This window comes from Eurosta solidaginis, chromosome 1 (assembly GCF_040869045.1).
Source record: "Eurosta solidaginis isolate ZX-2024a chromosome 1, ASM4086904v1, whole genome shotgun sequence".
NCBI classification, from domain to species: Eukaryota; Metazoa; Arthropoda; class Insecta; order Diptera; family Tephritidae; genus Eurosta; species Eurosta solidaginis.
The window spans coordinates 360609305-360635977 of NC_090319.1; the positions used below are offsets into that span (position 1 = coordinate 360609305).

Below are 26673 nucleotides of genomic sequence, written 5' to 3' on the forward strand. Positions count from 1 at the left end.
GCGGCCTCCTGGAAGAACCAGATACAAAGCGATTTAAATTCCCTTTGTGTGCCTAATTGGCGCCGGTTAATCCAGAGAAGAAGCAACTGGCGCGCCTTGTTGGACGGCCATAGACGATTAAACGGTCAAGCGCCAATGAAGTAAGTAAGTAAATATCTCGAAACCTCTTTTATGCTTAATATTACAACCTAATAAAGCCCGAAATTTCGTTCAAAGTTTCAGGTTAGTTTCAGATTACCGAGAAGTTCCTTATAACTTAAAAACAAAATTCCCAAGTTCGCGCGCTTTTTTGAGCTTTCACTGTCCCTGAGCCAACTAGCGAAACACTTTTTCCCTGATATTGCATTGTAATGGCGTACTGAAATATGTTCTTAGGTTGAAGAATTTAGCTCTACGGGAAGTTACTCAAATAATAATCAAAAGATTCCACATGTTGTAAATATACTTTATAAATACTTATCTCGATAACTGTCCCATCGAGAAAACTTTTGTATCCTCAATATTATAACGTTATAAGTTTACCTAATGCTAATCCATCACAATAAAAGCAGCTATATCGTTGCATTCCTATTTGCTTAAACTGCTCATGCAATTTTTTGCTGGGTATGTGCAAAAAAAGAGTTCATGAATAGCGAAACATTTAGACCGTCATGCCCAATTGTATAAACTATTCTGTTTTACAAATTATGGAATTAGGTTTCAATTATGGTATTCAGAAAGTGGGTGATTGCACTTTCGTTACACCTAAGAAAGGGTTATTCGTCCGCTTAGAGAGTAAGAGGCAAGAAGAAAACATTGCGCGACAGTAATAATAATATGATAAATGTATAAAACTTAACCTAATTAAGTTGAGTGAGGAACGAAAGAATACTTTCACTTTTCTTAAGAACTCACTGAGCTCTGGTAAAGAAAAATATGACATCGAACTTGTCAGGTATCAAAGTAAATTTACATTCGCTTAATTTCAATGCTTTACAACAAACAAAAAAAAAAAATAAAATTTTCAAATATCACAAAAAGGATGGAAACCTTATTCAGCTAGATAAAATTCTTCTTGGCTTGCGAAAAATTTTAATGAGTCCTATTCTTGGTTCGGCGGAACATACACTAAAATTGGTCAGCAACCAATTCCTTAAGCGACACAACATTGTACTCAGAAGTTGATGATATCCCCAAAGAGAGAACACTTAAGGCTCTTAATGGGCAAACCAATCGCACGGTGCCTTCTGACGCCACATGCTTATGAGTAAGACCTCATCTGTAACAGCAGATGTGGGAAGTGCCAGTTGCAGGAGGAGCAGTGGAGCACATTCTGTGTTCGTGACTTGCGCCATCCAGGTCAAGGCTGCAGCTACTAGGGGCGGTAGAGTTGCTAGATCTTGAGGCAGTAATTAAGCTAGGTCCTAGAAAACTTCTAGCATTTGCCAAGAGTCGGAGTTATTCTATAAGATAATTTCTGGTGCCCAATTGGGGTTTTAAAACAAATTCTGGTGACATTGTGGACATATTCGTTCTATGTGAGGTATTTATTGCCCCGCAAATTCAATTTAACCTAAGTTTTACTCAATTCTCAAAAAAGTAGGAAACTGTGTCAAAGCTTTATCAATGCTACTTACATAAACCAGGTACATCAACGAACACAAAACTAGCATTGGCAATTTTTATCGAATTTCGCCAACTAAACTCTTCTTGTTTTCGCGGGTTCTTGTTTTCATTTTCTACAATTTAATAAAAAAACTGCTATGGACTGGATTTCATTGCCGAAATTGCGTTTTTCATTTTAGCTACTGTGAATCTACCATCTAGCAAATTTCCATTCTGCGCGAAATCTTGGAAAAGGCTGTAGAAACAGAATTGAAAAATCACCTGTTCGTCAATTGGAAAGCATCTGCAGCCGTTTGGCGGCGACATAAAACATGTAGGTCCTGTCCCACCAATTTTTAGGAAAAATTAAAAAGTAAATAACGAAAATTGAAAGAGAAGCTCGGACAAATCTTGCGCCTTGTATTTACTTATTATTTTTAATTTTTAATTTAGTAGTTCGAAAATGGCTCTGAAGATGGCACAACACCAAAATAAATCGGGTTTCGTTCAAAGCAAATTGTGCAAGTAAAATCTTTGCAGTACACGGCAGGTAGGAAATCAAGAAAACAAGTCAATTAAAGAATGAGCTGTATAAGCTTAAGGAAGCAGATGAAGGAGGACGCCTTAGCTCCGTCCATCTATTGGTTTGAAAAATCGGTTATTTCAGGAAAGAAATAAAAATTACTACATAACTAAACCTCTGTTAACACTTAACAGTGAATGCAGAGCATTAAAATAAAGATATAAAATGTTGCAGTAAAAGCTTTACAAAATTTCTCACAATCAACACCTCAAAGCTCTTTGCAAACGCTCAATGACTTTTTGTGCAGACTGAGCGCAACTTCTACAAAGCACGACTGACAAGCAACGAAAGTCAAAACATCATTTAACTAAACGATCAATAATGAGGGGGGCAACTGCAATAGCAGCTACAGCAATACTCCCAAAAGCCCATAACAATAACAACAAATATATCTAGCAAGAGTGGTAGTGGCGCTAATGTCACGTTGCTGTTGAGCTTTGAATATCTTTACGAAGATAAGGAAGCGAGGAAGTGCTGCTCTGTAATGATTGCTTTCTTTTCCTTGATTTTCGTTTACTTTTTCTTTGCTTTATTTATTTGTAATCATAAAAATTTCTTTTGTCGCAATGCAAGTTTCATTCAGTGGTAGACCAGCCAACGAGGAGGTCGTAGAAAAACGTTTAACGCTGGTTTTAGTTGGTAAAATGAAAGAACAAAAATAATCGTAGACGTGTGCGTTGTTTGCTTTTTTTTGTTAAGTAGCGGAAAACGGAAGGAAACGCGGGCACGTGCATTGCATGCAACTTGAAATTGTTGCAAAAAGACAGAAATTGAAAATTTCGATACGGTGAAAAACAACCCAACAACAACGAAACAAATAAGCTAAGCGTTAAATAAGAACAAAGTTAATATGGAAATAGTTATTGTGTAGCAAAGAAAATAAAACAGAAAAATAAAAAAAAGTGCAAGCATTGAGGTTAATTGAATTTAAATACAACTGTACATATGTGTGAGCAAAGGAAGACGGTTACGCACGGTTATTCGCTGATTTTACTATTTATCAGCGGATTGTAATTGCATGTGTGCACCCCACTGTAAGACGAAAGGGCTAATATGAAATTTGTGGCACACTTAAAAGATTGTGTTCAAAGTAATTTAAAAAAACTACCTATGGAATAAAACTTATAAAAAAAAAAATGTTTAAAGAAAATTGTCAATGGTATTGTTTTCGTCCAGCACAATAAATAAAAACATCAAAAAAGAAATAAAAAAAGTTAACTAAATTCTAATAATGCACAAATAATTACTTCGCAATATTTGTACTTAACTTCACGGATGTTTTCTAAACAATGGCTCACGTTTTTCTTACCAATAAAAAAAGTTAAACAATTAAATTAAATAAAAATATTGATTACTTCAATATGATTTATACATTTGTTTGTTAAATTTCTCCGAAATAGCTAACGAGCTATACAAATCCTTATACTTAGACTACGTTTCCACCAAGTCCAAATTCTATATTTGCCAACGAGATGAAAGATTTCTTCCGACAATTTTGGATGTGTTTTAGTAATAGGTCGAAGCTGGCCAACAGAGGGTTTGGGCTTGATGGAAACGTAGTACTAGGTTTTTGGGGTTAATGTCTCTACAATTCGTTAAAATAATTCAATAAATACTGAAACAAACGCTAGAACTGGGCTTCAAATTTGAAATGCGAAGCATTTTCCCGTAAATTGACAAATAAAAACAATAATTTAAACAAAAAAACAAATAATTTACTCAAACTTTTTATTTATTTGTTATATTGCTTATTTCGAACTTGAAGAGTTTTTTTGCAGTTTCACTAAAATGAATTTAAAAATTAAAGCAACTTTATTTATATAATGTCATTTTATGATTTCAATTTTATATGAAACTAGAAGACCCGGCAGACGTTGTCCTGCCCTAAATTTGGCTTATCTGCATACATTTTAATAAGCTGTTTCCGTATCTCGAGACCCTAGAGACCTATCCTATATTTCAAGTTAGATCAAAATACACACGGGGTGCAAAACAAATTCAAAATGGGTTCAGTAGTTTAGGAGTCCATTGGCCTCAATTGTGTGACACGTGTTTTTTATATATTAAGATAAATATAAATATAACAAACAAAAAAGAAAATCATAAAATTAATAAATATTCTATAATAAAAAAAAATTACTGCGAGCCTATTGCAATTTTGAAGTTTCAATGTACTTTCTTAATTGAAAAAAAAAAAACAAAAAAAAAAATAAAAATGTAGGCAGAATTTAAAGAATACTAAAAATATAATAAAAATATGTTAAAAATCAATGTCACAACGTTTTAAATAGACACAAAAGCGCACAAAGTCACTACAAATATTTTTTAATTTTTTTTTTTAATTCTTAAAAAGTTAAAATACAAGATTTTTTAACTCATTCACTTATAAAGAAGTGTTCAAACAGAAAGCGAAATATAACGAATTTGCGGTATTCAAGCAACTCTTCCCCGCTCTACAGGGACAACAAAAAAAAAACACATTATTGTTTCAACTTTGACTTGGAGTAAGCAGCAAACGAAAAACAAAATATCTCAAAAGGTAAGCAGCAGCGGTGTTAATACTTTTGCTTATCGATTATCTACAACTTTCTTTTAGTTTTTACTATGCAATATTTGCTCTGCAGCATATTTGCTAAGTTACTCACATTACGGTTGCAACGGTCCAACAACAGTTTTCTAATTAGGGTCAGCTTGCTATACATAACCATGCACATATATATCAGTTAGTATGTGGTCATACTTACTCAAATGTTGTTTACATATACATACAGTAGCGAGCATAGTTAAGCAGTGCAAACTTTTAGCAAATTTTATTAATTTTATTCTTCTTTTATACATGCAAACAAATCTCAAGAAAAATCGGAAATTCGAAAAGTGTGCATGAAAATATCGATTTTTTCATTTAGAAATTTCATAATTTTTTTGTTTGAGTATGCAGTTTGGTAGTCAATTTAAGTCCAACAAAGTGGGTTCAGGTTCTCTAAGCTCGCATTGATTCTTGACAATTGTTTCCCGTAGGGTGTTTAAGATTTTGTTCCATATATAAAATGAAATTATGCGTACTTCGTATGGAAGGAAATCAAAAAAACAAAAATTGCATACACATCACTTCTTCGCCGGTTTTAAAACCGATTTCGACAGCACAAAAAAGAGCTGTACGAGCTTTACACAACCATCAGCATAGTCCAGCGAATTAAAGCACATGCAAGATGAAGGTATTCTTATCGGAACCCTCTTACGGAAGAGATGAAGGGGGCGGTTGTATAGTCTCATTTACACAATTAATCGAACTTTTTTCTCAAATTAACGAATACAAAAGAAGAAACAAATTTATACAATGTGCTCAACATTTTTCCTGCTATTTGCGTATTCGCAGCTGTACATACGCATGTTTAATATACGCAGCCCACAGTACACATTAACATTGTTGTCTATAATTAACATTTCTTTTGAATATACAAACAAACATAAACATCTTTTTTACTTTTCACTTTTTTGGTTATTATTTGTTTACCATTTATACATTTTGCCACGGGGCACTCACATTTCTATTGTCATCATTTTGCAAGCCAAACTAAAAATAGTCTGTAGTCTGTAGTCTGTTAATGTGTAACATTGGTCAAGCTTGAGTTATTTGCCACAAGCAAGTTCGTTGCTTAAGTCTATTGTTTTTTTTTTACTTGCAGCGACCGTGGCGAGTTTGTGTCTTAAGTCTATTGTTTGTTCAAAGTGCAATTTTGCTTTCTTTTAAGCAGCGATCGCTTATCTCACGTCATAAAATAAATATGTTCGCACGAGTATTTCAGAATCATTCAAATCGCTCATTGCATTTTTTGGAATTTTTCTTAATAAATTTTTTTTTGTTTCAAATATATGTATGCTTTTTTATATTTTTACTGAAATGTTAGTCGTACATTTAGTTGGCAGCAACTTCACATACTCACATGTAGTGTGCATGTGAGATCCACATATTCTTATGTACGTACATTCTTCTTCGATTTTTTAAAAATATTTTTATTTCTCTTCATGTCGATAATTTCTTCAATACACACAACTACTTTGCTGCCAGGCATGTAAATTCTTTTACTCTATCTCTACCTCCTTTTTGCATACTTCGTTGTACACTGTGTATTGGTCTCATACCAAATAAAAAAATTAATATATATATGAATATGCGGCAACTGACCTAGAAACTCAGCCAACAATCAGCGCAAGCGTCCAGTTTCAGTTACCTGACAGCTGTTGCTACGGTTAATGAATGCGCTAATAATGATTGAAAAGATTTTATGATTTCACAAATTTTATGTCTAACTATTACTACTGTTACTAAAAATTGCTGTGGGCTTTCAGTCTTAAGTCGGCTAAATTTTTCTGTAATACACAGAGCTAAAGATTTGATATTTTTTATTCATTTTTATTTCGGAATTCAAAAAATTATTATAAAATAAAAATAAAATAAAAAAAGCACTTCCTTTATATGAATGGACAAAAATCAGCGAAAAATTTCTCCTTCTATAAAGACATATTCTTGCTAAACTTTGATTTTTAAATTTATAAAAAAATTATAAAAATATAAAAGTGGAGCGCACATTACTTGGATTGGAAAGTTGGTAGGAAAGGAGATATTATTAGTCAATCAATTGCGCTCCACCTTTATATTTTTACTTCTCTTAATCCTTAATACCTATTTAGAATAGAGTTTAAATCAGAGATTATTGGCAATAGCTTCAACTCCAATTCCGATACGTTGGAGCTTCCGGTTGATTTAGACCGTCCATTTCAATTTCGATCCCGACTATTTGGAATCGGATGAATAACGCAAGTCGATTAATGGAAAAGTTAATGGAAACGATGCATATACAAGTGAGTCTTTTGATTTATGACCTGTAAATATTTAATCTTTCATTTAACTATTAAAAGTCAAAATCGAAAAAAATTTTAACTCCTTTTCTCTACTTATAAAAATTCAAATAGTATAATTAATTAAATAAATGTAAGGCGCGACAACCTCCGAACAGATTTTAGGCAGAGCTTCTCTTCCAATTTGCGTAGTGATCCTTTTAGTTTTTCCTACAAATAGTTTTCACTGAGAAGCTTTTCATGACAGAAATACACTCGGTATGCTTGCCAAACACTGCCGAGGAGCGATCCCGCTTAGAAAAATTTTCTTCTAATTAAAAAAACTTGTTTCTATTTGATGTTGCTTTGCCCGGGGCGTGAACCCAGGATCTGCGGTGTGGTAGGCGGGGCACGCCACCATAACACTACGGTGGCCGCCTGGTATAAAAGAGCGCTGCGTACATACAACGTACACGTAAAGCTAGTACCATTTCTTGATAAATCATGTTATATTTATATTTGGTTCCTATTATTTTATTCGTCATATTCTAAATCTTTACTATGTAGATATTTGCCTCTTGTGTCCTGCTTCCCTTTTCAAGTTCGGTTTTGATTCCGAAAAAGCAAATTGGTTTTGGTTTAATTGCGGTTTCGGTAAACCCAATTCCGTTGCATCTATTGTGTGTCTAAAATCGTACCTTAAATTGTGCAACTTAGCATAGCATATGACCTTCTTTTTCAAATTATTTTGTTGTAGTTCTTCTTCTTCTTCTTAGTAATCAGTGTTCACTCTGGCATTAAATACTATTCTAAATATAAGTACCACCGATTGACTAAGAAGTGGACTATATCCTTACATTTTGAAATCACAATCAAAGAAGAAATCTGTAGAATATTTCATTTTATGTCATGGACTGGTTAACTCATTTTGAAAGAAGCCTAAGTTTAATAGTTATTGTGTGTTGTCGGTCATAAGTCCAAGAATGACGAAACGCGTTATAATCGGAAGCAGTTGGCATTAAGGAAGCTATGAAACCTTTCCTATGGGACTTCAGTTGGCCACTTACTGTGGCTTACGTATGAGCATTTGCATCAGTTGTGCAAGAATCGGCCGCTTCCAGCGTGGTCAGAAGCTTCTAGATAAGTGTGAAGTATGTGAAAATCTTAGGGGCAGTAAAGGTGCACTTATAGTGGAGCCTCGATGTTAGCATAGATACTTAGTGGAGCTGTGAGTCAAGCTACGACTCAGGCGTAGAGTCATCCCAGATGTTTATATTGAAGCTGTTTCTTCGAGTCCCCAAAGACCTACTAAAATATCAACGCCAGATTCAGTTAAACAAGATCTTTGGTATTTAAAATCGAAGGCCTATGTGGTAGCATAAAACTGTGGTGTCATATGGAAAGATTTTTATATTAAAGTGAGCTCCTCTAAGTAATTAAAATTTATTTAGATATCGGATTATACAATAACAAGAGCATATTTGCTTTCCCAAAATAAATTGAAAATGGTCCCTGTGCTTGGGTCCATCCAACTATGAATCAGTATTTCATCACGTTATTACATAACTTCCTTTCTAAGTGAAATATTCATTAGCTTAAATGATAAACACAGGTGCGCGCTTCAATGAAAACAGTTCAGATATCAAAAAGCAAACTACCTTACAAGAAACTAAACCGAATGCTTGGGAGTCTCATTTTATCGGTTAAGCGTCAATTAAATAAGAGTATCTTGTACCAGAGGCTGCTAAATTTGCATTTATTTTGCGAAATACGATGTTATTCTACGACATGTTAAGTGGCCGCCACTCAAGAGACACATCACAGATACGTAAATGGCTACACTGCAGCAGTAAGCTGCAGTGCTCATATCAGAGGCACTTCTGCTCTACAACTTAAAGACTCTAGAAGTTATGCTTAACCTTCGCCCGAAAAATACTTTACAAACTTTGGGTGAATTGTATATCAATTGCCCTGAATGCAGTCCTACTCTAAAGTACGTCAATTAGATTATACTATTTCGGCCCTCTCTCTTGACAGTAAGTTTTACATATGTATCATAGAGAGACAAAATCGGACGATATCTCTACTTTATACCGTTCACTGATGGCATCAAACCTAACAGAGTTGTAGGCAGTATTATTTCCTGAAAATGTCTTTCGCTTTTCTTAAGTATCGGGTTGCTATTGCAGCGTGGTTAAAGTGGACAGTAGCAGCCATGTCACGTGACAATTTAATTATACAGTCCAGGAGCCACCAAAGCTCTTCAGAGCAGGCACACTTGATTAAACGTGACTAAAGATTGCAGACAGTTTCTAAACGAACTCACCTCTAGGTGTGTCACATATATATATGAATTGTTAATACATTTTCACCAATACAGCATGTATTTCAAAAATAATGAATTTTTCGTTTTCATTCGTATAGCATACATGTCTACACTTTTTCAGTTTATATTCACAAAATTTCAATTCATTTTCAGAAAATTACAAATTATATTCAGAAAGTTACAATTCATATTCAGAATTTCCAATTCATATTCAGAAAATTACAATTCATATTCAGAATTCCATTTCATATTCAGAAAGTAACAATTCATATTCAGAATTCCATTTCATATTCAGAAAGTCACAATTCATATTCAGAATTTCCATTTAATATTTAGAAAATTGTAATTCATATTCAGAAAGTTTCAATTGATATTCAGAAAGTTACAATTGATATTCAGAAAGTAATTCATATTCAGAATTTAAATTTCATATTCAGAATATTACAATTAATATTCAGAAAATTACAATTCATATTCAGAAAATTTCACTGTTCGCTTGCAATTTTTATGTTGCATACATACATAGTAGTTTATGCATAGATTTTATTTCAACTGCTTATAGTTGTGAAGAGCAAAATATATTTTTGAAGAAAATTTAACTAAAAAAGAAATATTATTTTAATAGCTCACTCCAATGTATGTATACATATGTATCTTCCAAAGCACTTTTTTGACTCTAGGTGTATAACTGTTATTTGAAAAATATAATTTGCCTCGGTCGTGGACAAGTCCCACCCAACTAAATCGACTGTATCATATCAAAGTAACGGTACCGTCTTGATTGCCAATAATACCACCATTTTTTTTAATGTTCCTCTGACCATTTTAGTATGACTTGCTGTGACGAAGCATTACCAAAGCAAATATCTATAAGAGATTTTCTACATAAAAGTGCATGCAAGGTGTAAAGACGTGGAAATTGGTATTGATGCAGAGATGACTTCATATTTTAGAAGCTCTTAATGCATTGTCTGTCACTTCACACCCAAAATCAGTAACGCAACATTTCCTGCGGTGTAATTGCTAGCAAAGGGTGTTGCTTTTCGTATAAATTGGTGAACTTCAAAAGTTTATGTAGCCTTAGAATGGAGTCTGCTAAGGCATATGAACTCTTTTGGTGATAAGCTTTTCGTGACACAAATACACTTCGAGTGCTTGTTAAACCATCCCATATAAGAAAAATGTTCAACTTTATTTTGCTAGAAGCGAGTGATGATGAGTAAAGACTTAATGAGAGGGTTCCAAATCCTACAACAACTCTATCAAAACTGTTCATTAAGTTTGAATCTTCCGGCAGTTGCGGTAAACTCTGCACCTGAATTAGTAATTTGAGAAAATTGATTAAACTTCTACATTGATAGCATCAAAAAAGGAGGCGGAGGGTTTAGTAATTAGAGTCTACAAGAGGCTTACTCAACTTCGAAAAGCTTTACCGCCCTGCTAATTTGTCTAATTTATTTAATTTGAAGATAACAGGCTTTAATAGCAACTTAATTGTAACCAAAAAAAAAAAATATAAAATTTTACAAGAGAACGTTTTTAAGTTGCCAGCCAGCCCATGTCTCCAAGTAAAAAATTTTGGGACCCTCTCACAGCATGTATAGTAACATGATATTAACTGTTTTCTTTGCAATAACTCATCTAATGCTGTGCACCTAAAACAGCTTTCTCTGAAATTTTTATTGATCTTTACACTAAAATTGATGTAAAGGCTCAATATAATGGTCTGAGAGCAAAAGTGACGAGTGAGTATAACTGACGGTGAAAGAAAACATTCCCTTAAGATCATTTCTGAAGCTCAATCCAATATAAAGGAACTATTTAACATAGGGACCCATTTCAATAGTAATTTTTCTTATTCGATAAAATCCGGGTTTGAAAGCTGTTCTGGGTGAAATTTTATGGGATGCCCATAGCATTTTCACGACGAATCATTAATCCTTTTTATTTTTCGAACTTTTTGTTTCTTTTTTCAAATCCCCGAATTAAAATAAATCCACAAATAAACGTAAAATTATTTCCTGAATTCAAATTTTTAAGTCCGCAAAAATTTATTATATCCTGACTTATTTTTTAAGGACAAAATAAAAGTCTGTCTTCACAGCTAAGGAACGGCTCATCAAATGAAAAGAATTGCTAAAAATCGCTTCTCTCAAATATTTGGATATGAAACATGTAGGGACATTTCAAAATATTTGTTACTAAGACTAGAAATTTGTCATTGAAAAATCCATAAGAAACTCTCATAGTGCTATTCTTATACATTTCCATAGTAAACTTGCACCTGTTTTTTTGTGAGAAAGTTTGTTCCAATTGAGATACGAGTATTGCCTTCAAATTTATATACTGCTTTTGATTGAAACAAGAAGCATTATGTATTACAATAAAAGCGTTTCAATTGGATGAGGACTTCCATAGATACAGGGCCAGACTCTTATTCTGTCCCTTAAAAATAAAAGTCCAGATTTCACTTTTATTTTGGGCTTATAAAATAAAAGTCCTTATCTAATAATATCTTTCGGACTAAAAAATAAAAGTCCGGAAACAGTTTTTTCTGAAGGGCTTTATGGCAAAAGAATAACAGTTTGGGTGCCTGATTAAAGTAAAATACCAAGCATTGCAAAATATTTGTGCGTTGAGTGACCAGATGGTTCTCATACCAGGTAAATTGCTGATATTCAGCTCGATCGAGTGGCTTATATGTTGGGCGTTATATTTGCCTGTGTCCTATTGCTGACAAAAACGTCCTATGTAAGATCTCATACATCGCAACCAGCTGAAAAAACAACCAAAAAAGAGCTAAACAGCCGAGAGCTACAATATTAACTGCTCAGAGTAACACAACTTTTTACCCCTTCTATTTAAAAATAGTTTGTGGGTCTTTTGTATTGTAACGATTTTACTTGCAATTCCTCTTATTTGCAACCTTCTGCTAAGTTCGAATCACTAAACTGTTGAATAAATAACTCCAATATTTAATAATGCAAAATGGCCTTCAAGTACTTCACAATAAATAACTCTAATATTGCCCGACAGATAGCGTGCTTAATCGAAACTGATTTCAGCGCCTCTACTGTTCATGACTTTTATATTCTTTGATTTCCTCGTTTCATCTTCTACGCGCTTCTGTTCTGGAATCTACTAGTTGGTTATCTGCTATAATTATAACTACAGATGTACATGTATAGGTCTCATATGTGCGTGTGTTTGTGAGCGACACTTCCCCAATTATAATTGCATATCTCAGATAAGATATCTGCATGTGTTTGTACGTTGCTTCTCTGCTGCGTGTACGTACATATGTGTAGTCATAATGATTGAATTATTGATGTGACTTGAATCACTGCTTAGCATCGGTTTAGAGATGATAGAATTCCTTAGTGATGCTAATATTCGTTACAGTATACTTTTACACAACAATTAATATAACTTTACAAGCCTAAATGTAACACCCTTAAAATATATTTTTCAATACTCTTGCTTGCTTGCGTGTATCTATTAAGCGAAAATGTTTATGGCACACATTTTCGAAGTGCACTTGAATTTGTGATTATGGCTTCCGCTAAAGCAAACCTTTATGGAAAATTGTGCTACGAAGCATTTCAATAATTTGATGAACTCAAATGAGAATTTTTTGGTAATAGGAAATTTTTTCACGCCACTTTCTTTGTAGCACTTTTGGGCTGTAATTGGAAATTTTGTTATGTTTTTTTGTTGCAATACTTTTATTTTTATTATTTTTTTCTTGAGCATAAGTTTGGCCTTCCTTGATGACATGAACCCTTGCATAGTTGCTGTCATTTAAAGTTTTCTTATTGTTGTTGTAATACACTTTATATACATACACGTCAATAGAAATTTCAGTCACGTGCTATGCTTTTTAATTCAGAATTTTCTTGCTTTACTACAAAATTGTGGTGGTATGTACAGCAGCGAACACGAAAATTGCAGTGGAAATTTTTATCAAATTATCGTCAATAAAATATTAATTTTTTATTTTTGGTAGTTTGAGAAAAAACATTCGAGTATGTTGTAACTGAAACTATGCAAACTTTTAAAAAATCCAAAATTGGATAAAATTTTGATTCAAGTTTTCTGAATTTTTTTCGTGTATGTAGTTTAAAAGGCTAATCAATTTTAGTCTAAACAAGTAAAGGTGTCTAAGTTCGGGTGTAATCGAACATTATATACTCAGCGTGAGCTTCAATTGTACATTTCATTTCAGATAAATTACTTTTCTACATAACACGTGGCACCGTCCGTTTAAAAAATATGTCTCCCCATTTCCTTTTACAATAAAACTTGATAAGTGAAATATCATTGATTCAAAACTATTTTTTGCTAAGTTATATCTTATTATTCTAGCCTACGACTCTTTTAAACTTGTTTTGTATCTAAGTTGCCGTGGTCTTTAACCGATCCCGTCCATTTTTTCTAGAAATATTTCCTGGTAAAGGGAAAACTTTTGTACCCAATTTTATTACGATCCGTTAATTTTTATGAGTTATGGCTCCCGAAATATAGAAAATTGCTTAGTCGTAAAAGGGGCGGTGCCACGCCCATTTTTTTAGATTTGAAATTTTCCCTATTTATTGTTATAAATCCAGTTGGGAAATGAAATACCGTTGATATAAAGCATTTTTTGCAAAGATATAGCTTATTTGATTCGTCCACGACCCTTTTAAAAATCTTTTATATACAAGTGAGCGTGGTCCTTAACCAATTTCGTTAATTTTTGTTAAAATCATTCCTTATGGTAAAGGCAACCTCTCTGCCGAATTTTGTTACGATAGGTTTAACGATTTTTGCTTTATGATTAATAATATTTACAAAATTGATTTTATCACAAGTGGGTGTTGCCACGCCCATTTTAAAAAATGTTTTCAAATTTTTATCAAGAATCTCAATATTAGTCCACACGTCAAATTTCAAGATTCTAGGTGTATTATTTACTAAATAATCAGGTTTTTGTGTTTTCCAAAATGTTACATATATAAAAAGTGGGCGTGGTTTTCATCCGATTTTGCTCCAATTTCCACACCAATCTATTCTGGATTCATATAAGCTCGTGTACCAAATTTTGTGGAGATATCTCAATATTTACTCAAGTTATCGTGTTAACGGACAGACGGACGGACGGAATCAAATTTTTTTCGATACTGATGATTTTGATATATGGAAGTCTATATCTAGCTCGATTCCTTTATACCTGTACAACCAACCGTTATCCAATCAAATTTAATATACTCTGTGTGCAAAGCACGCTGAGTATAAAAATAAGATTTAGGTAACGAGATTTGATTAAAATTGCCACTGCTGTTTTCGTGATCGCTGCTGTATGTATGCATGTTTGTATTATATATACATATAATAGTGCATATACGATACATACTACACCTTACTTGCTTGCATTCTTTTCGCTCTAGCCTAAATATCTTGGTGCTTAGACAGCCTAATTTTTTAGCCAACTATGTATACATATAATTGAAATTGAGTGTCTGCCCATCTATGTAACATATTGTCGTGCTTAAATTTGTTCATTTTTTATGCGCTTGCTTGTCCGTCCGTCCACCTGATTGATTGAGTTATTGGCCTATTTTTGGTTTTTGTTTTCAGTGAAATCTTTTTATAATTATGGCATTCTTTCTAATGCACTTATCGCTTTCTTATTCATAATTCACTTTTTATTTTTCAAATAATTTTCAACTTTAATTGCTTTCCACTTATGCTGTCTAAATGCTATATTTCTTTATAAGGCTTTACTTTTCTAGAATATACAATCGATACTTAGATATAGTTATGCACACACTCATACATATGTACGTATCTATTTTATGTGCTGTAAAAATGTAAAAGTGAAAGTGTAAAATGTTTAGAAATTAATTAAACTATTTTATGTAGATTAATAAAAGTTATACAAGTCACACAGTATTTAATGAACTCCGCGGTGGATCGTTATTGAATAAATTTCATTAGTTATTTATTAAAATTATTTAAATGGATAAAAAATATCTTAAATATCTATTAATCATACTATGCCAAATTTGTTGTGAACAAATCCAAATGTTTCTGCAGTGTGACATGTAAATGAGGTGGAAGAAAAATATTTTATTGCAGGTTTATTATCGAAAATTATTAATCAGTCCGCATTTTGGTGTGAAACATAAAATGCAAGTCAGCTAACACCACCTGGAGTTAATGCTGACCGGCACGTTACATACTTACTTACTTCATCGGCGCTTTACCGTTTTGACGGTTACGATCGCCCAACAAAACGTATCAGTCGCTTACATCAAAGGAATTTAAATCGTTTTTTCACCTAGTCCCTATAGCGGAGCGTTGCCGCCCTCTTCCTCTGTCATCTTTCATTCGCTTAACATGACCGACCCAGCGTAGGCGCTTTGTTTTTTTAATTTGCTCATCATTAACATTTTTTCGTACTCACCGTCGCCGAGGCGTTTTTTTTTTATTTATTTAGTTAATTTTGTCGTTTTTTCTATTTGCCAATAGTGAAAATGTAGTTGATGGTAGATCTACCAAATCTGAAAACGCATTGATGAGGTCTAACACAATACGCTAAACAGGACCTTATATGCGATATTAAGAAAGCTGATTACGTGATACTTTGCGCAGTTTACAGGATCTCCCTTCTTGTTGACTTGGCAAAGAATACTTAGATTCCAATCGTCGGGCATGCACACGTTCCACCATATTTTGTATCCCCTGGACGCCGGTTACTAGGTCACCGTTTGTCCCAGACTTGAAACCTTTATATAACGGAAATCGTTCGGCAATTTACCGACAAAACGGCCGGTCACCGCTAAGCGTCGTTATTTGAATTTTCATAGGATTTCGATGCAGAAGTTTGCTTATACCAAAATGAAGTTTGACATTTTTGATGTCCATATAACTCTGTCTAGATATTTTTGTTCTTGTTTTAGCAGAAAAACATATTCGCGAAGATATTAAAAAGTCCTGAATGATGGTTTTTTTCGGAATATGGGTTCGTTATATCTTCTCAATTACCAGCACCTTCAGCTACTAATCCGACTGTTGTGCCATTGAGTTTAAATGTCCGTGCTTTGTACGGTATTCCTAGTACTAGATATATTGGCTTTGCGATTGATATGATGAGACGAACACGTGAACCTCTCGACTATTTACAACTTGGGCAGACGTAAAATTGATTAAAAAGACACAGAAATCAGTATAACAAATCTTCGACAGTTTTATACTGCCACCCTAAAAGAGAACTTGAGTAAAAAAATTTTTATTGAAACTGGCGTACTGAACTTAACTTGTTTGTGACTTTCCAAGATATGCTATTTTTTATGAAAATATGTATTTTGGACTGTTTTGGATTTGATCTTTCTATTTATGCAAAAAATGGTCAAATTTGAATTCCTTGTACGCGAAATTTACGCCTTTGTAAATGGCTATCTAATCTTGGAAAAAAATGCAGATACCTACATTCTTTATGCTTAAGTTATTATACAAACTACATACGTTTGCACATATATACTTTCATAACTGTTCATAAATGAAATCAACATTTTAATCTATTATACAGCTTAATAACACCTCAATTTTCAATGTGGACTATAAATAGGAAATCATTATTATGCTGCCAATTATATAATTACATTAAAGCTAATGAAAGTCAAGCTCGTTAATCATACGACAATTGTTAAACCGGAAAATATTTTGAAGAAAGTACACAATTTGAGAAAATTTGCTGGTAAAATAAGCTGGCTAAACTACCAGTTCGCAATATAATGCTAACACAAAACAAAGACTTAAGACACAAACCTCGCCTTACTATGCCTAACTGCAGTTAAAAAATTAAAGGTGTAATTTAAATTATTTTCACAACATTAACGGCACTAATTTGACAACTTTCAATTGTATGGTTGTCAACCGAACTCAACTAACCGTGTTTCATTGGATTTTTCATAGTTTTGTCTTAAGTAAAAGTTCAAAGGAGCATAATAACTTTTACTTTCAAAAAATTCTGCTATTTACTTAAGATAGCTCGTGCGTGAATTGTTATTTGACAAGAAATATTGTAAGTATTGCAGCGAGTGGCCGAAAGGAAAAATGTAGTTAAATGTAATGGTGGGAATATTTTATAGGAAAATAAATCAAATTATACTTTCAATATTATATTTATGTCTACCTAATGTGACGGAAACCATGTCAAATTCACAAGTTCGTTAAATTAGCAGTGACCTTCAGATGAACTTTCGAGAAACTAAGAAATTGTTGTACAAGCATTCAACACTTTTCCTTACGGTGGTCTGCATAGTGAAAGAGACAAATTTTTGCGCCTCCTTTGTGTGAGGCATCTAATGAAAAGTGATGGTATTCAAATGTTTTACGGTGAGCTGAGATGAATTTCTTGTATAGGTTATGTAATAGACTGGTCACATCAGAGTCAAATGAAAGTTGGTAAGATTTGAGTACCCCTGTATCGAATCTCTTGGAGCGGAATCCGTCCTTCTATCCGTGGAATAAAAATCATCTCTTTGCCCCTTTCCATTTAATAAAGCGTGGCTATCAACATTCTAAATAGATATCATTTTTTAAATGCCATCTGCTGTTCCTGCTTTCAGGCCACGCTTTTTTTTCTCAGAGTGTAGTTCCTACAAAGTTGCTAACTTGCTGTCATTCTGGGCCGCTAAACATTTTCTCCGTGACAGTGATTTGGCCTTTGCTCGACCATTTTTCGGTTCTCGTACTATCAGGAGGTTTAGAAAAAGGTGTGCTCATCATTGTCGTCGTCTGACAATGTGGATGGCCATGCAGCTATCCCGCCATGCCGCCGGCCTTAGCGATAGGCTGCAGATGTATACTGGCGGCGATAGACTGGATTATAAGGTGGGTAGCACCTCAACTAGGGTGGAATCTATCATTTAGCCTAACCGATCATTGCAGCGTCTTTCAGGCTATTAATGAGGCCGCTATTAATGAGGCCGCTGATCACCTGGGGAAGGCTGCTCACGGCTATAACCAAATTTGTATTTACTCTGACAGCCAGGCTGCACTAAAAGTACTTGGATCGGTCACACGTAAGTGCAGGACAGTAGAGAAATGCCGCAAATCTCTTAACAATATCGCTGAGCAAACTTCCATCAGTCTGGTATGGCTGCCTAGACACTCGAATATACCGGACAACGAGATGGCTGACGAACTTGCAAGAGGGGGCATATCCGATCCGCTTTCGTCGTCCTGGAAGCGATTGAGCATCCCGCTCGCTACCTGTAAGCTCATTTTGAAAGGGGTTTTCCTTAGGGAAGCGGGTGTAAGATGGAACAATCTTGAATCCTGCTACCATTTCAAGCTCGTGTGGCCTGAATGGGACGCGAGACGCACAAAAAGTCTCCTTCTCCTTGGTAGAGGGGCATATCTCTGTTGGTTGGATTTATAACCGGCCACATAGCAATCGGTAGGCACGCACAACGGCTGGGAGCTCCCTAAATTGATTACTGCAGGAGCTACAAAGAAGAAGAAGAGATAGAAACAGTCAAAAATTTTCTTTGCGATTGTCCCACGCTTTGGCACAAGAGGAAGAAATCTCTGGGATCTCCCTTTTTGACGGTCTTTGTGATCTGGCTAAGTTGGAACCTAAGAAACTCCTGACGTTTGCTGCATCGAGCTGTTGGTTTGAGTAGGTGAGAGATCCACGTGGTATCACAATGGGACCTTTTTGGGCCTAAGTACACTGGTGCTCGCACCGGTGGCCACTCTAACCTAACCATTGTCCCCGTCTGGATATTATGTAGAACTTAAACTCGCAGAGAATCTTTATAGCGTAGTGGTTTACCTTCTTAAAACTTCTGATGCTCCATGTTTTAACATCTATAATTGGTTTCGCTGTGTATCCCTCATTGTATCTTATTGTGAAACTTTCTAGCTACAGTCTAAACCTCTTTTCTCTACTTTCTTGCGCTTTTAATGCGTTTGCTTTTTTACTTCACATAACCTTCTTCAATGCAGCCCTGATAGGACAATAGGGATTGTTGCTGTGATCATTTCGACGACGGCTCTAACAGAGTGCATTAAGCGGAAACTACTCTCGAAGCTGTTCTTCACTTGCTGTGCATCTTACTTTGATGTTTCGCCGGCCCTCTGAAGTTTGTTATATAAGGATGTGATCACTGATAAAGGTCATGCAGACGCACTGTAGGTAGCTTCAGATTCGGAATTGACATTTTTATGCAGTCAGCATGACCTGGCAGAAGCTCACCTCACCTTTTGATGCAGCCTTTTTATAACATTTTTGATATCGGTAATGTGATTATAAGTCCAGCGGTGATTGGCTGAGGCATCTGACATACGTTGTCACCCATATAGTGCATGCGGATTTGCAGACTTCCGCTCTATTTGTAACCCGATATAAGCAAAATCTATGTTTTTTTCTGCGTATTAAGTTCTTTGTTCATTACTATAACAGCAATTTTGACCGCGGAGTCGATGATCTTTGTTTCTTTAGATGACTAAAGCTCGCAGAGTATATCAACTTTGTTGAAATAACGGTAGCTTATAACGACATTAACCAATCAAGATTTATATGAACTACCATAAATGAAAATAGGAGTTCAGCCATCCGTCCGTCAATGAACACGTTAATTTGAGTCAATTTCAAAAATGAGCGTTGAACCTTCCACTACAAAGTCAATTTTTCAAATATTGTTGGTCAAAAATCAAAAATGGTATTTGTCATCACAATATTCGGTAAAATGACTAGTTCGGTCATAAGGAATAACTCCAAAAACAGTGTACCAAACTTAATGAGAACCACGCCCACTTTTACATAAAAGGATATATTACATATTACATTAATGCTAGTTTACTTCTAAAGTGCATTCAAAAAAAGCAAATGAATGGAGGAGACTTTAAATAAATTGGCGCGATAGCGCCCCTTTTCAGCAATAATTTTTATATCTCTTGAAGGCCATAGCTGTAAGGCCAACTGTCCTATCGTGAAAAAACTCAGTGCAATTATTTCCTTAATAAAGAGGAATCTATGTATATATGTATATAAAAATTAAATTCTGTGTGTGTGTGTTCCTTATGGAAACGTATTTTCCACAATTTAATCATCACCAAATTTTGGCTATAGGTTCCTTCGATTTTTTTTATATTTCAAAACTAAGAATTTTAAATTAAACATTTTTTTTTTTCATTTTCATATGCGCCACTGGGTGGTGCGAAAAATTTTGTATGTCAGCAAAAGTTACTCATACGCCATGTACGTACTTAAGTACAGAAATTTTGTTTGGTCATAGCATTGAATTCAGAAAACGCTAAAGTGATTGCATTGAGTGATGTAAAAGTTTTTATTAAATTTAAGCATTCCATTTTAAAAATAACTGTCGATATGAGATGATAGACAAAAATTGTGCAGCTAAAATATTTTGATTAAATTATGAGATTTTGAGAATGAATTGTGTGTGACAAAATAAAATTTGAAAAAATAAAGCAAAGAATGATAAATTAGAGGAATGAGGGGTCTAAGAAAAAAGGAGAGATGTAGAGTGTGTAAAAAAAGAAGATGAAGAGATAAGGAAATTATAAAAGGTAAGATTGTGAAAAATTGGGATTTGAAGAAGATCAATAAAATCTTATATATTGATTGCTTGACTTCGAGTAACAGGAAGGAATGCGTTAAAATACACCTTCTTATTAAGATTAGTATCTGCTCAACTCGAGCAACGTCGGGTACCCCGGTAGTGTCTTTTAAATTAAGAGGTTACAATTTCCCTATTGTCTCCAAGATGTATAGTAATGTCCCATAATTTGTATGTTATAGTTCTTCGGATAAGATGCCAATGCTGAAAAATCCATAGGACTAGGTAAGAGTACTGAGATTTTTCTAACGAAAAAAAAGGCTGGGCGAATATCACAGACACAAGCCGATAGTTTCGCATAATTTTTCCTGCCGAAAACTGGTTTATCTTCTTTTATAAAGTGAACCTCGCTCGCCTCTGCACTCTCTATCACAGTTTCTTCTACTTTATCTTTCCTTTTTATACTCAGCTGAGCAGAGTTCACAGAGTATATTAACTTTGTTCGCATAACGACAATCCGTAACGGCATAAACTAATCGAGATAGATATAGACTTCTATATATCAAAAGAAAAAAGAAATTCATTTAGCCATGTCCGTCCGTCCGTCCGTCCGCCCGTAAACACGATAACTTGAGTAAATTTTAAGGTATCTTCATGAAATTTTCTATGTGGGTTCCTGGGCGCTCATCTCAGATCGCTATTTAAAATGAACGAAATCGGACTACAACCACGCCCACTTTTTCGATATCGAAAATTTCGAAAAACAGAAAAAGTGCGATAATTCACTACCAAAGAAGGATAAAGCGATGAAACTTGGTAGGTTGGTTGAACTTATGACGCAGAATAGAAAACTAGTAAAATTTTGGACAATGGGCGTGGCACCGCCCACTTTTAAAAGAAGGTAATTTAAAAGTTTTGCAAGCTGTAATTTCGCAGTCGTTGAAGATATCATGATGAAATTTGGCAGAGGCGTTACTCCTATTACTGTTTGTGTGCTAAATAAAAATTTGCAAAATCGGATGACGAAAACGTCCACTTAAAAAAAAAATCGGTTGAAGCCACTCCCAGTTTTTATACACTTGCCACCGCCTGTCCTTCCGCTTGGCCGTTAACACGATAACTTGAGCAAAAATCGACATGTCTTTACTAAACTTAGTTCACGTACTTATCTGAACTCACTTTATCTTGGTATAAAAAATGGCTGAAATCGGACTATGACCACGCCCACTTTTTCGATATCGAAAATTACGAAAAATGAAAAAAATCCATAATTCTATATCAAATATGAAGAAAGGGATGGAACATGGTAATTGGATTGGTTTATTGACGCAAAATATAACTTTAGGAAAAACGTTGTAAAATATGTGTGACACCTACCATATTAAGTAGAAGAAAATGAAAAAGTTATGCAGAGCGAAATCAAAAGCACTTGGAATCTTGGCAGGAATACTGTTCGTGGTATTACATATATAAATAAATTAGCGGTACCCAACAGATTATGATCTGGATCACCCTGGTCCAGATTTTGTGCGATATCTCGAAAACGCCTTCATATATTAAACTAAGGGCCACTCCCTTTTAAACCCCTCATTAAAACCTTTAATTTGATACCTATAACGTAGAAACACATTCTAGAATCACCCCTGGTCCACTTTTATGGCGATATCTCGAAAAGGTGTCCACCTATAGAACTAAGGCCCATTCCCTTTTAAAATAATCATTAGCACCTTTCATTTGATACCCATATCGTACAAACACATTCTAGAGTCACCCCCGGTCCACCTTTATGGCGATATCTCGAAAAGGCGTCCACCTATAGAACTAAGGCCCACTCCCTTTTAAAATACTCATTAACACCTTTCATTTGATTCCCATATCGTACAAACACATTCTAGAGTCACCCCTGGTCCACCTTTATGGTGATATCTTGAAAAGGCGTCCACCTATAGAACTATGGCCCACTCCCTTTTAAAATACTCATTAACGCCTTTCATTTGATTCCCACATCGTACAAGCACATTCTAGAGTCACCCCTGGTCCACCTTTGTGGCGATATCCCGAAATGGCGTCCACCTATAAAACTATGGCCCACTCTCTTTTAAAATACCTTTTAACACCTTCCATTTGATAGCCATGTCTTACAAACACATTTCAGGGTTACCTTAGGTTCATTTTCCTACGTGGTGATTTTCCCTTATTTTGCCTCCAAAGCTCTCAGCTGAGTATGTAATGTTCGGTTACACCCGAACTTAGTCTTCCTTACCTGTTTCTTCTTATTACTGTCCATCCTTAATTACACTTATCTCCATACTACGCCCATTCCACTTCCAGTCCGATTCCTCTTTCAAATTTTAAACGTTTTTCCTACTGACGTGATACGACACCGAATATATTAATGTTTTGAATTCAAAATTCATGCAGAAGGGAATACTTTATTCAAATCAAACTAATTTAAAATACTAAAATACCAAAGGCCTTGCTCTAAGTACTTTATAATTTAATTTTATTTACAATCGTTTGCCACATTGCCAGGAACTGGAAAAATCGAGCTACAAAACCAAATGCAAAAAAGTTCAATGAACAATTTATTGATGACAGCCAAGACTCACTAAAAAGAAGACACATTTATTCTTGTGGCAAGTTAAGAAAATGTTTTAGCAATAAACGCGGCTTCTTGAGTATGAGTTTGGTATGCGGCAATCAGATTGTAAACGGAAAATGAAAACAAAATTGAAATCAAAACATAATACCAAAATAGATATATCCAACACATCGCATGCGTGAATGTATTTTAGCGCCAGAATCTTGGCTACTCTCCTGGTAATGAAAATATACATACTTACGTACCTAATGAAGCTATTGAATCAAGTAGGCAAGGCAAGCAAGTATGTGTTGTGCATAGGCATTGAAATCACAAGTAGAGCTCAGCAAGCAGTTCATGTGACTTAAAAATCATTTCTGCTGCAATCATCAGGTAGTCAAGACAGCAGCAGGCAAGAAAGTCACATTTTGCTACTTTCACTTTTGCCAGTTGATCACAAATATTTATGTATACATATTTATATACTGTATGTATGTATTATTTCCTCTTTTGCATCGGATTAACAAACTTCAAAGTGTACGTACATATGTGAATAAGGCTTGGTATATATTGAAAATTTTGAATTTTTTATTGTATATCGATTTCTGATTGTTGTTGTTGCAAGAACCGTTTATGTTCAATCATTTGGCTCATATGCATAAAAAACTCTTTGTTGTATTACTTATAGCCATACGTACTCAAAACTGTTGCTATTATCTTTTTTAAATAAATAAAAAAAAAAAAAACAAAAAATTGCGCATAGCTTTTAATATCGCCTTTTTATAGGTACTAAATTATAAAACCTCTGTCCATATAAAACTTGTATGGAGGAAAATCTAACAACTGTCGGGGAAAAAATCAATCTTAAGAGATCGAAAACTTGTACTTTGTTACAGTTACAAAATTAATGAAAATTTTTTATAAGTATCGAAGAAAAGAACTGAATTGACGAAATTTGAAAAAAATATGTAACTGCTATTTTTTGTACGCTGTTGTAGATATTACACATTTTGTCACATAAAAGCATTGTTTATTTAACTATGATCTCTGGACCCTTCCAAAGGAGTGAAGCGGTCAGTTTACTGCTAGTTTCTTCTTCCTGTAATCCAAAGGGTTTTGGAAGTTTTATCGTTGTTTATGGTCCTCTGTTCGGTATTTATCCGGTACATTCCGGAAAATAGCACCATAAAAGTACTAGCCGAACCGTCGAACGATTTGATATGGCCACATTGAACACTCTTCATCATCCAACCACCTCCCTTCATGCGGGGCAAGTGGTTCACACCCTGGGCTGCTAAATCAACGCTATTCGCCACGAGAAGGTGAGGCTGACAAGGGTTGGAGAAGTTATACGTTGCACCGGCAAGCCATTGAAAGAGTTGCGCTACAGAAAGATTAGCAAAGCTCTATCCATCATGCACTGCACTGTTTGCACTAAGCAATATTGAGAGGCTTCCCATTGGTTGAATTTAAGTTGTATACCTGTAAAAAATATAGAAAATACGTTCTCGGCAACTTGTAAAACCAGCGAAACTAGGCTATGTTTTCTTAAATTAATTTTCAGTTTTAACCCTTGCAGTATGGTAAATACTTAAAAGGTAGTAGCTTACTTACTCAGACTAGAGTTCATCAAGAGGTAAGATTTCAATCATCACATTTAATTTGTTTAATTTTTTTTATTTTATCGTATTATATCTTATTTTATTTGATTTGATTTCATTTTAATTTATTTTACAATTGTTTTTGTTTTATCGGCCTATTGATAAAATATTCGAGGTTCGAAACGAGCTCAAGGCCAGAACAAACATTTTTTGTAATTATTATTGTTTTTTTAATTTTTCTATAATTGAAAAATTTTATTTTATTTTTTGGAATAGTAAGTAGAAAGTTTTTCAGACAACCTGCCATAGCTTCGTAGATAGATCCATTTTGAAGGGTGCTAAGCTTTAATCATCAGTACGCTTTAGGCACGCCACGCTAACCATTTTAGCTATACAGCGGTGGTTTGTTTGACTAACAAATTGCTACTTCTATTCCTTCTTACCAACTATATTTATTCAGCGTTGCGCCATCTGTTGCAAGATACTGATAATGTTGGATTTGTTTATTGTCAATTACTTTGTTTGAGATTTCCCAAGCGCTCATGGTTTATTAACAATTGTTTTTGTTCTATCGGCCTATAGATAAAGGATTCAAGGTTCGTAAAATTATTGTTCTGTCCTTGAGATCGCTTCGAACCTTGAATAATTAATTTATTTTTTATTTTATTTTATTTTATTTTGTTTTGTTTTATTTTGTTTCAATTTATTTTATTTCATTTTATTTTATTTTATTTTAATTTATTTCTTTTTATTTTTTTTATTCTATTTTATTTTGTTTTGTTTTATTTTGTTTCAATTTATTTTATTTCATTTTATTTTATTTTATTTCATTTTGTTTTGTTTTATTTTAATTTATTTCATTTTATTTTAATTTATTCTATTTTATTTTGTTTTGTTTTATTTTGTTTCAATTTATTTTATTTCATTTTATTTCATTTTATTTTATTTTATTTTATTTCATTTTATTTCATTTTATTTTATTTCATTTTATTTCATTTTGTTTTGTTTTATTTTAATTTATTTCATTTTATTTTAATTTATTCTATTTTATTTTGTTTTGTTTTATTTTATTTCATTTTATTTTATTTTATTTTATTTCATTTTATTTTATTTCATTTTATTTTACTTCATTTTATTTCATTTTATTTTATTTTATTTTATTTTAACTTATTTCATTTTATTTTAATTTATTCTATTTTATTTTACTCTGCTTTGTTTTATAACATTTTGCTTTATTTAATTTTAATAAATCTAAATTTTATAATCAACAATAATCGCTGATGTTTCTGAAAACACTTTGAATATCAGCAATGAAAATTACACTTTTCTGATATTTTGTGATTCTAGCGCTAGACATTCAACAAAGAAACTATGTACACGCTCTTCCTGAGCATTTGCTCTGGGACCATTTGCTCGTACGATGAAGTCCTCGTACTAGTTTATTTAAATGGGGCCGACTGGTTTTCTCAATACACCAACATGGTCCCAAGCAAAATCACTTGGCGTTCGTGGTGTGCGTATCAACAGAATATCATAGTTTGACATTTGTAGTGGTGTAATTTTTAATTAAATGTCGATATATTTAACCT

At 33.9% G+C, this 26673-nt stretch overlaps 1 protein-coding gene across 6 annotated transcripts in view; it reads left to right on the forward strand.

Annotated features, from left to right (window-relative positions):
* The first annotated feature begins 2758 nt into the window (after positions 1 to 2758).
* The window catches only part of LOC137238143 (mucin-4), an 88410-nt gene continuing 64495 nt past the window's right edge, over positions 2759 to 26673 (forward strand). Inside the window, exons 1-2 of one of the 6 annotated variants that reach the window (XM_067762800.1) lie at positions 2759 to 2839; positions 4521 to 4706. The gene's annotated coding sequence lies outside the window, so the exon portion shown is untranslated. Of the gene's footprint in view, positions 3327 to 4520; positions 4707 to 26673 lie in introns of all 6 variants that reach the window. The other 5 variants (XM_067762799.1, XM_067762795.1, XM_067762796.1 and 2 more) reach the window with 5 other exon arrangements.